This window comes from Caretta caretta, chromosome 10, assembly GCF_965140235.1.
Source record: "Caretta caretta isolate rCarCar2 chromosome 10, rCarCar1.hap1, whole genome shotgun sequence".
Taxonomy (NCBI): Eukaryota; Metazoa; Chordata; order Testudines; family Cheloniidae; genus Caretta; species Caretta caretta.
The window spans coordinates 70,596,007-70,609,205 of NC_134215.1; the positions used below are offsets into that span (position 1 = coordinate 70,596,007).

Here is a 13,199-nt window from a genome sequence, read left to right on the forward strand (position 1 = left end):
GCTGGAGCCGGGATGTCTGGGGAGAAAGATGACAGCAGTACATTGTAAATGCATTGTAATTGCCCTTGGAACACATGAACTGGAAGCCTCTGGTCTGACGCAGCACATTGGAGATATGTTGTTGCTTACTGTACAGAAACTTTTTTATCTCTGCATCTATTACATATGGTCTCAGGGCCTCTTTTTTGCAAAGCAGCCTTCTGTTTTCTGATATCAAGCCCTTTCTAGAATACCTTGGGCGTCAAGCAGGATATGCCCTGGAAGCCATGAGGTTTAGTAGATTGCGCATTACGCAGATCAAGAAAGCTCCATGACAAAAATACATCACTGGCTCAGTGCACCGAAGGCCCAGTCTGTGCCAGCAATGACAGCACTTTGCAGTACCCGATGCGCAGTTCCTTATGTGATCTCTCTCTTTCAGCTACAGCTCATCTACCAGATCTGACGCAGAGGGGAACAGCGAGGTACTGCTTGTTTTCCAACACTATGGAAATGAGATGGCAAAGTTCTGCTCTCTTCCCCCTAGGCTACACATCACAGCCAGGTAACACAGCTTCAGAGCTGTTAGCTTACCTCTGACAGGGCTTTTTGATCATGTTAAACACACACAGCTGAGCGAGCACCACTGAAAAACACTCCTTTTTCCCCTCAGAAAAACAGGACCAGAGGGAGATGAGAGCTACAGAATGTAGATAGAGGCAATGGTTTGGCCAGTGCATACACATATTTCAGCATTAGCTCCAACTCTGTTTACAATACCCATGATGCCCAATGCCTCTGTGAAACAATGCAACTTGTGCAAGGGAGTCGCAGCATATTGTATGTTGTAATGTATATTCGTTTTATTCAGGATTATTTTACCTCTTAGTAAATCCAAGGCGATTTTCAAGAACCTGTTTCCAAATGGAGAGGAGGGGTGGTTGTTACAGAAAACCATTAGTGATCAACGGACAGTTGGGGTATAGACTTGAAAATGTATGTCAGAGGACAGGATACACCACCTCCCATTTAAGGCAAATGATGCCATCGCTGTCGCGGGATATACTTGGAAAGAATCATCGGATTCTTCATTTGAACGGACCCTTTGGCAACTGGCACACTTAGATTAGAGCATGATCCTCCTACAAAGGGTTTTGCCCCTAAACATCTAATGAAGTCAGTAGGAGTCAATGCATTCAGCCTCTCTCCGATTTTATCCCATCTTCTTTTCTGTAACTGATGAACTGCAAATAGAAGTGTACCCAAAGGAGCAATGTGGTGTGTGCGTAGAGCCAAGGTTTAAATCAGGTCTTGCGTCACCCTGAAGGAAACTGAGAGACACATTATTTTTACTCACACAGTAGGCTTTGGTACAGAAAACAGCCTGGGCTAAAGCTCATCCTCAAACTCACCCAGCCCAGTTAGGGCTGGAAAGAGCCAGGCCTGAGACAACAGAAGGAGCTCTCATTCTCCGTCTGAGTAGGGCTTTGTGAGTCAGGCTGTGTTTGCACAAACTGGACCTGGTTACTAACTGCAAGTTTTCCTTTCTGTAACCACTTTGCCTTTGAAGGTTATTATTAGCAATATAATAATAGTTATTAATAGCAACCTTAAGTTTGCACCCTCATGCAAGATAACATATGTGATAACATAACTCTGGGGACTAGGATTACTTGGCTTTTTTTTCTGTTTGACTCTGATTGCACCTGCAAGTATTCTAGTGAGTGAGTTTACTGGCAGGGCATATGTAGAAAAAGTGAACAGCAATTATTAGAGAGTATTAGGAATTACATGGATTCAGTAAGGGCTCAGAAACATACCATATGAGCTGTGAGTCCCATCAGAGCAAGCAACGCAGGTTGAATACCAAATATCCATTGTGATCTGCTTGTGTGAAATCTAGAGAGCAAAATTATTGGGTGCATCATTTTGAATAGATTTGAGAAAATTGTACTATTTTTGCAGTTTGTGAGAAAAGAAGAGACAAAACTCATGCAATAAATTATTCACTGCCAGTTACTCACCCATCCTTACTGTGGCAAGAGGATATTCATTAACATGCCTAGCCAAGTGGAGAGCTAACCAGACACCATAATTTGACTTCCATTTGTTTCACTCATGAATTTCCAAAGCAGATAGTTTTAATCTGCTCTTGAGATCCTGAGTGTGCCCTGGAGAATATTGGATGAGAAGTGCCTGCCTTGTCTCCTTTGCATCCTAATTACCAGATCACCATGTCTGAGCCAGGTGTAACCAACTATTCTGCAGCCCCAGGTGGGACAAAGGCATGAAGTATACAAGGGGAACTCTTGGCTCTATGAAAAGGAGTACTTGTGGCACCTTAGAGACTAACCAATTTATTTGAGCATAAGCTTTCGTGAGCTACAGCTCACTTCATCGGATCATCATGCATCCGATGAAGTGAGCTGTAGCTCACGAAAGCTTATGCTCAAATAAATTGGTTAGTCTCTAAGGTGCCACGAGTACTCCTTTTCTTTTTGTGAATACAGACTAACACGGCTGTTACTCTGAAATCTTGGCTCTGTGGAGAACTGCAATCTTGTTTTGTTCCGCCTCACTCATATTCCTGCATTTCTTTTTTTAAACTCTTATTTTTCTCTTCTTAGCGACCTCAGCATTATTTCATCACCTCTCCCCATTAAGGATGGGCCATGCAACTGAGACCTTTCCACCTTTCAAGATATTTATGGAAGGAAGAATAACCATCTGCCTGCTGCATGATTTAGATTCACTCAAGGATGCTCTGACTGATTTTGCCTATAGTGCTTTGCAAACAATTTCTGAGTATGAAACTGAGTGGGGTAAAGAGAAAACAAAACTTGTTTGGAAACATTCCAAAAATGTGCTTTCTTCTGCACTTGAGCAAATCCAAAGTAGTTCCACTGATTTCAACAATGTTTCTCTGTATTTATCATAGTGTAATTGAAATCAGAATCTGGCCCTATGTCACTATCATTAGATTGTTGTGAGGCTTATTTTAAGATGATGCTTCAGTTCTGTGACACTACTGTGGTTAGAGACAAGCGCCCATCTGTTTTCCACGTAAATCTGCGCTTGCCAATTGGAAGAACTGTCACAGTAAGCATGTCCTGGAATCAGGGGAGTTTGAAATGACACCTGCTTATGTCCTCTCCAAGGTTTGGATATCACTTTAAATATTCTAGACAACTTATTCCTATTGTGTAACTAATTCCGCTTTGCAGGACTTCCGTATGGTAAGCACAACTGTCCCACCCTGAGACTCCACGTGGCTGGGAAACAAAACTCTTTTTAGCATGAACCTCACCCTCCTTTACTGGACGGAAATCACAGTTGCTAAAGTGATTAATACTTGAAAAAGGTGTGTCTGCCTTGGAGAAGAATGGAATGTTGGGCTTTATGGCACCTGGAAAGTCTATTGGAAAAGACAAGTTGAATAGCAAAATCAGGACTGCAGGAACTGGATTGGTAATGAGTCCTTGCGGATGAGTTCTGCTTGTTATTTATTTACATATATTAAGAGGAAAAACAACTTTATTGTTAGTCGTTTGGTTTTCTTTCCCAAATGCAATATTAGTTATATAATTAAAAATACTATATCCCATGAAATACTCCCCCACCCCCAAAAATTTTTTTTTGGGGGGGCACCATGGAAGTTGTGCCATTGATTTCCATGAGGACATGTCCATAGTACATGATTTATATTTAATGATTTTAGAGCAAGGTTGGATGGCACGGGGTATTGACACTTGACCCATGTTTATGCTGCAGCCTCTGCCGTTTCGTTTCTACCACCAGTGGAGAATTCCTGGTCCCAACTTTCCCATTGTGTTTCCAGCTTAAGTGAGCTCCTTCCACCACAGCCCTGCCACCCTTCCTTAGGCAATCTACAGTCAGTGTAAAAGGAGCAGGAACAGAGAGAAATGGGGTGCTGGCTGGGTGATGGAGAACTCTCCCCTGGAGACTATGTGACACATGAATAACCTGAGACCCTTTAGGCAGGGGACAATAAATAATGCAGAGCTGACAAGGGGGCAGTGGGAGAATACACTAGACAAATAGATTGGCACACACGTGTCTTTTACTCTTAAAGTGTCTCTTTGGAGAATGGCTCCAATTTCTGTTCAGCTTTTTAACAGGGTGAAAGCCCAAGAGAGGTTTTAATTAAGTATTTAGCTGCTGGCAAATTTTGTATCCATCTGTTCCAGCATGGGATTTAGCTTTCTTTCATTCAGGCTTAGACTTCTGCAGCTGGCAGGTCACCTGGTGGTGAGCAGGGAGTGCCACACTCAGAGCCAGAGTAATCCCCGGCCTAATTCTACTGTCTGTGGTGCTGTTATACAAGGGATGATCTTGGCCCTGAATGTTCAACAGCTGGGACAGCAAATGAGGGAAAGTAATTTGTTTTCACTACTGTTTTCCCCTAAACTGAGCTGTCCATTTACTATATTGAGGGCTGGAATTGTTAACGTAGGGCCCACAGTGCTGAAAAGTATCAAGAGGCTGCTTGTTTCCTTTATCAAAGGACAGTAGAATGCCTACATAAAGGATCTCCTGTTAAAGAGCATATGCTTTCCATGCACCAAAGCCCGACAGATCTAAGGGACATGCAATCAGCTTCTAGCAGGACACGGGGAAATCACAAAGGAAAACTGGTTTAGCAAAAGAATTGATCCATTAATTGGAGACTTCCCTGGGCCTCAGATATATTTTATGAAACAGCCAAGCCCTGAGAAATGAACATACTGTAAAAGGACAAAGATAATGAGGGTAATCGGCCCAGAGAGAACTGAAGGAAATGTGCTCATAGGAGGACAGGGGAAAGCTTTAGTGCAAGGTCTGAAACAGGAGACAGTGCACATCCAGTTGAAGGGGCAGAAAAAGCAAGGCGTGAAGCCTGCACAGAGCTGGACCCCTCCAACCCATGTGGTACCTGAGAAAGACATAACAAGAACCAGAGACTGGAAATTAAAACCATCCAAATTCAAATTAGAAATAAGGCACAACAACTTTTTTAACAGTGAGGGTGATTAATCATTGGAGCAACCTACCAAGGGAAGTGGTGGATTCTTCATCTTTTGATGTCTTCAGATCAAGACCGGCTACCTTTCTGGAAAATTTGTCATTGGGCTCAACGCAGCGGTAACTGGGTGAACGTCTATGGCCTGTGATATACAGGGATGTCAGATTAGATCAGGGATTGGCAACCTTTGGCACGTGGCCCATCAGGGAAAGCCGCTGGTGGGCCGGGCCAGTTTGTTCACCTGCAGCGTCCGCAAGTTCGGCCGATTGCAGCTCCCACTGGCTGCGGTTCACCATTCCAGGCCACTGGGGGCTGCGGGAAGCGGCACAGGCCGAGGGATGTGCTGGCCGCCCTTCCCACAGCCCCCATTGGCCTGGGACAGCGAACTGTGGCCAGTGGGAGCTGTGATAGGCCGAACCTGCAGACGCTGCAGGTAAACAAACTGGCCCGGCCCGCCAGCGGCTGTCCCTGAAGGGCTGCGTGCCAAAGGTTGCCGATCCCTGGATTAGATAATCTAATGGTCCTTTCTGGCCTTAAAATCTATGAATCAAATCAAAATCCAAAGTCCAGCACCTGAACTTGGGTGATGTTCTGACCCAGATCTGAATACTGGGGTTCAGGCTTATTTCTGCTCATGAGTCTCATTCTTTTTGTGCCTCATCTCCAGTCCCTCCTGATGCAGAGTATGACCCCCCCCACACACACACACACTTCATGGCTTTGCTGTGTGCCTCACTCACAGCTTGGTCCACAGAGGGAATTAAAAGCATTTGCAAACATTTCAGATCGCGTCAGGCATTGTATGGGCAAGCGCTGTGCAAGATTCCCACGCACAGCCCTGCCGACGCACCTCTGATCTGCAGCACCTGCTCCTACAGACCTGGCCTCCCACACAGCTAATGTTATTTATTTGCTGGGTTTATTTATAGGGCTTTATGTGGGGCTGGTAGAGTGCAGCAGCCGGGCGCCGTACAGCTTATTAAAAACAAACAAAAACATGCGAGTCGTCTCAATGCAACTACTCAGCATCCATCGCCTGCCCAGCGAAATCTCTGGCCTTAATAGTATGTCAAACGGAGTCAATTAATCAAGAGCCAAATTCCAAACACTTGGGGATCTGGAGGATGGAGTGTCCTGGAAGGCGAGGGATGAAGTAAACTCAGGTTGCAATAAAAAGTGTGCTCCAGGGAAGCACAACTGCCATGATTGAGCAGCAGGGAGGGAAACAGAACAAGATCCTTAGCTGGTGTAAACTGGCATAGCTCCACTGTCTCCAAGGTAACTACGCCAATTAACACCAGTGGAGGATCCAGCCCACAGACTCTAAATGAGTCCCAGATCTTGGAGGGTTTGGAAGATTATAATTAGCAACTGGAATTGTCCTTGGAAGAGCACAGATAGTCAACAAAGAACGGGGTGAGTATGTTTTCTATGGGCTCACAATGACCCACCCTGCTCCGGAGGCGAGCAGTCTCATTCCGCACCAGCTGAACATTCCACGTGCTCCTCAAGAGTGGGGCATATCACAATAGCCTAGCTAGGCGGTTCGGATTGCAACTCACCCCTGGCCTGTGCTATCAGGGATTAAGTGTCAGCAATGCACCCAGCTCTGAAATAGTAGCTCACACGATACCAGATACAAACAGGACAGATGGGACATGCTGGGAGGGCTGCTTGTTAAGGTCTCATGGTTTGTGGGCAGCTGTCACAGTTCCCAGGCGAACTGCACCTCTGACCCCTCGCAGTCCTGTCGAGCGCTCCCCTCCCGAGGCTCAGGCCTTGGGATGTTGTCTGGCTCTGATGGAATCACAGGATGCGCCACTCTCAGACTGGTCTCTGGGTTGCAGTGCCCTGATACTAACTGAGATTACCTCAGCAGGTCTGACAGAGGCTCAGACCCTCCCGTTCTGTTCCCTCTGAAGCAGGGACCAGTGGTTAATATTGTGACCAGGCAGCCTCCTTGAAGCAAAATATCATTTAGTTAGAACCACAGTATTTCAGAGAAAACAGCTCTTAAAACAACAAAACAGACTGTACGCATGTCTAGGTTTTCCCTAAGGTAGCGGTTCTCCAACTTCATTGCACTGTGACCACCTTCTGACAACAAAAATTACTCCATAACCCTGGGCAGGAGGGCAGGGAAATGGGGTGGAGCCAGAGCCCTGCACCCCAGGCTGAAGCCCGCGGGCTTGGTTTTCAGCCCAGAGCAGAGAGGCTCAGGCTTTGGCATCAGCCAACAAGTTTAACATCGGCTCTGGGTCATCTAAGGCATATGATTCCCTGGCTCTGGGAAGGCCCAACTGCTTTAGACTCCCTCTGCAGAGTCTCTCTGTGTCAACCAGTCTCCTTAGACAGCCTCTGACAAGTGAGCCCCCCCATGCACCTCCTTTCCCCCGGAGCAGCAGTAGTGGACTTTTGATCTCCAGGCTCCTCACGTTGGCAGAACAAAGCTGGAAACAGGATTCTCGAAGCCAGCAGCCTGCCCCTCTGGCCTTTCAAGGAGGTGCTGGCTGGGTGGAGCGGGCTGGGGAGACACACTCAAAGCGCAGGGCCAAGATGTAGGCTGGGATGGAGATGGGCAGAGCCTTGCAGAGGAGGACAAGAGATGTAAACTGGATTGGGTGGGGAAGGGGAGCCCACAGAAGGATGTGGGGGATGGGGAGAGGCACAGTCAGAGCTTTGGCTGAGTACAATAATATTAGCAGCTACATTTTGGACAAACGGGAGGGGCAATGGGGGCTCAAGAGGACTGGAGAGGAGGCCACTGCAGTAACAGACAGAAGATGATCAGGGTCCAGAAGAACTTAGTCAAGGTGTTACTAGCCACAGCCCTTGTTATCTGGGACTCCCACAAAGCTCTGCTAAAGCATTTCCGTCCTAATCTGCAGCCCAGCCCTGCCCCAGCAGTCCCAGTCCTGGGCTCCCACACAGCTCTGATAGTGCCCCTCAGCCCTGATTTGCAGCACCCCCTGCTTTTCCAGTCCTGGGCCCTTACTCAGCTCTGCACCCTCAAGCTTTCTGCCACATCCCATGCCCACCAAGGAAGGGGTGAATTACCAAATGTCGGTGCTGTTGCTGGTGTAGTCTCTTTGGGTGCTGTTAACTGTACCAAGGGTTGACCAGAAACACTGCTGAACAAGCTCTTCCCATTAAAATAGAAAACCCACTTGTGTGTGGCTTTCGGCTCGAAGCAGACCTTGGCCAGACAAGCCTTCCTGTTGGCTATCCGGAGCGTAGGTGTGTGGCAGCAGGCACGTAGGGTTGATGGCCAGTAAGAAGTGACGCATTTTCCTCTAAAACTGTTCAATCACTTCACATTCCAGGTATTTCATGTCGTAATAAAAGTCCCTGTGTCCTGGATGCCAGTAAGGCCTGGGGGGGGCGGGGGAAGGTGAATTAAATGAGCCTTTTACAAGCATAGAGAAGCACTTACTCCTCTTCAAGCCATTTAAGGCAAATGTTGCTAGACTTCTACCCATCCTGGTGTCCTGCTCAGCCCTGTATGCATTGTCCTTTGCAAACACCGTGGAGTCCCAGAAGTGGGGCTGGTGCACATCGTTGGCAGAAAAGTTGAAACAGAGAAGGAAAATGGCTATTTGTTTTAGAAATTGAGCAGAGGTGATTAGCGTGTTTGTGTGAAATGAATAAGGGCTTGTGTCTCTCCTCCCCTCCCACATTCTGCCAGCACTATCAGAGTCAGGTGGGAGTGGACAGCACTCAGGAGCTGCATGCACCTGGTTTCTGGGATGCAAATGCTGACAAAGGGCTTTTTTTTTTTAGGTTTGATCTCAAAGGAGAAAAAAATCAAAGAGCTTGGAAGCTCCTGGACCATGTTCACTCTGCTGCCTAATAAAATCAGCTGTAAGGCAGCTGCAGCGCTTCTAGGGTGACCAGATGACAAGCACAAAATATCGGGACATGTGGGGGGGCAGCCACAGGCTCACCCCCTACCAGGGCCGGCTCTAGGTTTTTTGCCACCCCAAGCGAAAAAAACCCAAAAAAATACTAGAGTGCCGTCGAAGCAAAATATAGGGACAAATGACATCCCGACTGTACGTCTGTCGGGACATGGGACAAATAACTAAATATCAGGACAGTCCAGATTTTATCGGGATGTCTGGTCACCCTAAGCATTTCTCACATAGGAAGAGTGAGGGGGGTGTGTGATTTGCACACAAATTGCTCCGCAAATCAGAATCCAAGAGGCCTCGTTTGCATGAAGATATAGCAGAACTGTGGCAAGGTCCAGATCTGCAAGGAATGGTCAGGACTCGGAGTGTAAATTAACAGAGGATTTATACACAGGGATGTGCTTCTATGAAGAAATGGTTGGAGTTTTGCCACTGAATTCAATGGGAGTATGTTCAAGCTCAGTATGTGTTATCCTCCCAAACGGGCAAACTTATGGCTAATCAACTCCTTCTTTCTAATTTGGAACAACCAACAAGGCATTCCCTGATTTGTCTTTTGAAAGGATTGGGTAAATGTTGAAACAAGAGTCTGGGGTCGATGCAAGTTTTCCTGCTCCCCAGCTCTGTCAATGATGGTCACTCACTCCAGGTCTGCAGAACCAGAGCCTCCCCTGCTATTCCAGTCCTGGGTTCCCATACATCCTAATGAGTATTACTCCTGTTATTCTAGTCCTTGATCTTTCTGCTTGTGATCTACACTGGATTTGAACTCAGGCCTCTGAGATCTCAAGGTGTAGCATTAACCTGCCACATCACCTAAACCAGGGTGGCCAACCTGAGCCTGAGAAGGAGCCAGAATTTACCAATGTACATTGCCAAAGAGCCACAGTAATACATCAACAGCCCCCCGTTAGCTGCCCCCCTTGCCGCTCCCAGCACCTCCCACCCACCGGCAGCCCTGCCGATCAGCACCTCCTCCTCCTTCCCCGCACCTCCCGATCAGCTGTTTCATGGCATGCAGGAGGCTGCGGAGCAGGGGGAAAGGGGGAGGACTGAGGGCACAGCAGGCTCAGGGGAGGGCACGGGAAGGGGTGGAGTGGAGGCAGGGCCTGTGGCAGAGCCAGGGGTTGAGCAGTGAGCCCCCCCCAGCACATTGGAAAGTTGGCACCTGTAGTTCCAGCCCCGGAGTCGGTGCCTAGACAAGGAGCCCCAGGTTAACTTGTGAAGAGCCACAGGGGGCTCTGGAACAACAGGTTGGCCACCCCTGACCTAAACCCTATCAAGCTTTTCAGGGAAAAAATAGCAATCAAAAGTGTGTGTATGAGAGTTAAAACATTTCCAGTACGGCAGTCTTTGTTTCCTTTGATTTCTTTCAAGCAATAGATGTTATGCTGCTGACAGTACTTTGATCACCTAATGCACAGAGCCCACAGTGAAGCTGCTGATCTTGTTGGACCTATCTCCTACATATAATCTGCTCCAAATCAGCCTCAGGTATCAGTCACACCTGTTGGGCAAGAGAATGCCCCATCTCACGGGAACTTCAGGGCAGGTGCACCTGCATGGTATAGTCTGAGCACATCTGCCAAACAGCCACAGCCACTTAGGAGCTCTTCCTTTCATTATAAATATTTATGAAGCTTTGGCACCCGTGAAAGTGGAGAAAGAATAGCACCAGCTAGGTCTAAGTTAGTACAGGCCTCTCACACCGTCTGCCAGAAAGTCTCTACCCTGACCTGCAACACCCCCTGCACTGCCAGCCTTAAACCCAACACAGCTCTACTACGGCACCACAGTCCTGATGTGCATGCCCCTCCCCCCACATCTTTTTGAGCAGATCGGTCCCATATCTAGCACTGAGTGCTTATAATCCTCTCTCCCCCTTGGCACTGCCAGGACAGCACCACTTTAGCTCATCTCCTGCTCCTGCTGCAGCACCAGCACCTGCCTCTCCTAATGCCAATCACAGAGGGAGTGCTCAGCTCAAGAAGGTCCCTCTGCCTTTGACCTCCAGCCAACCTACCATCCTGCCTAAAATTTCATTTTTGATAAATAAAATGCGCCTACAGCTATCTTCCCCCCCCCGCCCACATGATTGGCAGCAGAGAAAAGAGAAAGCCAAAAGGAGCCCTGCTTCAGGAAGAGGATCCAGCAAACATTACTGCTGCAGCAGGGAAGGGGTTAAAGAGACAGCACCAAGAAAATTAAAAGACCTGAAGTGTGACCTTGCAGGACTACTACTGAAAAGCCGTTCACAGCAGGAAGGTAAAAGGATCAGAGAGCCTGGGGTAAGACTTAGGTATTGTGGGCTCTAGGGCAGTAGGGTCTGACTCTGGCTTTCCTAGGCCAATCCCAGTTATAATTAGATGAGTTTAGTGCATACAGACACACCACTCTCTGCAGGGAAAGAAAAAGCCCTTCCAGCTGCTTTTAATGTGGTACCATGCTGAGGTCAAATCCTCTGTAGATAAAGAGTTTGGCTGCTGATTCACTGACAATGGCCCCTAAATTTAGCTCAGACAAGAGAGGAACCCCCAAAACCTCAAACAAGGCTGCTAATCTGAGAAGAGTGGATACATCTCCCTTTAGGGGCAGGGGTAGTGCAGCTATTGATTTATATAGGAACCAATAGGGTGGTTCTAGAGAATCACCCACCCAGAACAAAGCTGAGCCCATCTGTTCCTGGGGCAGAGGTATAAAGGCCAGTTCAGTAAAACTAGGCTTTTCCTTTTGCTATGGGGGCTGGAGTATAGGGGAGTGGCTGTTGTCAATACAGATGAGGCTGCTGTAGGGAAATGAGTTAGTGATACTTATGAAGCCTAGAACAAATGATGCTTAGGTACTATGGAGATGAGTATATTAGAAACACTTGAGAGAAACCTAAGCCACCATAATGGCTTAAAGGAAGGCCGGCCCTTAAGGGTATGTCTACACAGGGGTAAAAAACTCAAGTCTGCTGAGTTTGGCTCTGGGGCTTCAAAATTACTGTGGAGATATATGGGCTCCACCCTTAGCTAGCTTCACTTCACTAGCCCCACAGCCTGAGTCCTGTGAGCCTATGGCAGCTGACCCTGGCCAGCTGTAGCTGTGCTGTGGGTCTTTTATCTTTGTGTAGATGTACCTTAACTGTCTTGTGTTGGTAACCAGGGTTCAGTAATGCTTCCCTTTTGAGGCTATTCAAGTGCTTTATACACATTAATTGAGTCTCCTGTGGTCATCCCTATCTCCAGCACTCCTGTCCCATTGAAAAAATCAGGGCATCAAACATATTTTTAAATGCACAATAATAGGATGGATATGCCACTATTAATCCCTTTGCTCTTTCCCTTCTCCCTCTCTTTATGTATGATGTCTCTCAAAGCTTAGTAGCCCTGGGGAGGAAGAGACCATGTCTTTGTATCTGTGTGTAAAATGCCTAGTACGCTGATGCTGTACAAATAAGTAATAGCAGGGCTCACACTAACCCTTGCTTGGGGGTAGGTAACTATTATCTCCACTTACAGACAAGTGAAGTGAATTGTTTACAGTTAGAGTGAATTGGTGAGAGCTGTGACTAGAACTGCCATAGCTTAACTTTGCTGTGTTTGTTGATCACGCTCCCTTTCTGTGATCTCTGGTTTATAAATGTTAATGGTGGAGTTAGAACTCTCTTGTATCTACCAAAACACGTGCAATGGATGGGCCCCAGGCATGGTCCTACACAAACACAATGCCGTGCTCCGTCTACTAGCTCTGCAAGAGCCACTGTTAAACACTATTCCCTGAAAGTGCAACGCTGACACTTCTTAACACAGCTAGCACATGAACAAGAAAAGGACCATGCTACCTTCCAGCTCTGCTATAAACAGACTGGAGGAAACAAAGGCTACAATGAGAGGGAAATGCATTTAATTCTCAAGGGCCACGGAATTAATGGAGGAAACGGACATGAAAAATATATCTAAAGTGTACAGATAAAAGTACAGCGCTGGTATCGTCTCAGGAGTTTGGAGGAGACTGAGGGCTGAGACAGAGTTCTGTCTTCTTTCCTCTTGACAACATATTCATTAATCCCACCTTCCAACCCTCCCAACATGCAGGAGCAGAGTCTGAGGGCACAATCAGCTGTGCATGCTGTCAAAGTGAGAAGGTGAGAATAACCAGGACGTAGATGATCCCACAGAGGCAACCTGGTCACTTCCACTCAGTGGGCACCCCTTGTTTCCTGGACCTAAACTGTATTCACACTTATTCTTCCTTGGGATGCCCCATATGATACAAGTATAATTTCATCCATCTGCTACGTG

The 13,199-nt window shown here is 47.2% G+C and overlaps 1 long non-coding RNA gene across 1 annotated transcript; it reads right to left on the reverse strand.

Moving 5' to 3' along the window:
- Positions 1 to 901: 901 nt before the first annotated feature.
- On the reverse strand, positions 902 to 5,172 carry LOC125643761 (uncharacterized). The gene is made up of 3 exons (XR_007358813.2): positions 5,031 to 5,172; positions 1,800 to 1,878; positions 902 to 1,310 (listed from the first exon to the last, which is right to left on the reverse strand). It is a non-coding gene; the product is annotated as an uncharacterized LOC125643761 (long non-coding RNA).
- Positions 5,173 to 13,199: the final 8,027 nt, after the last annotated feature.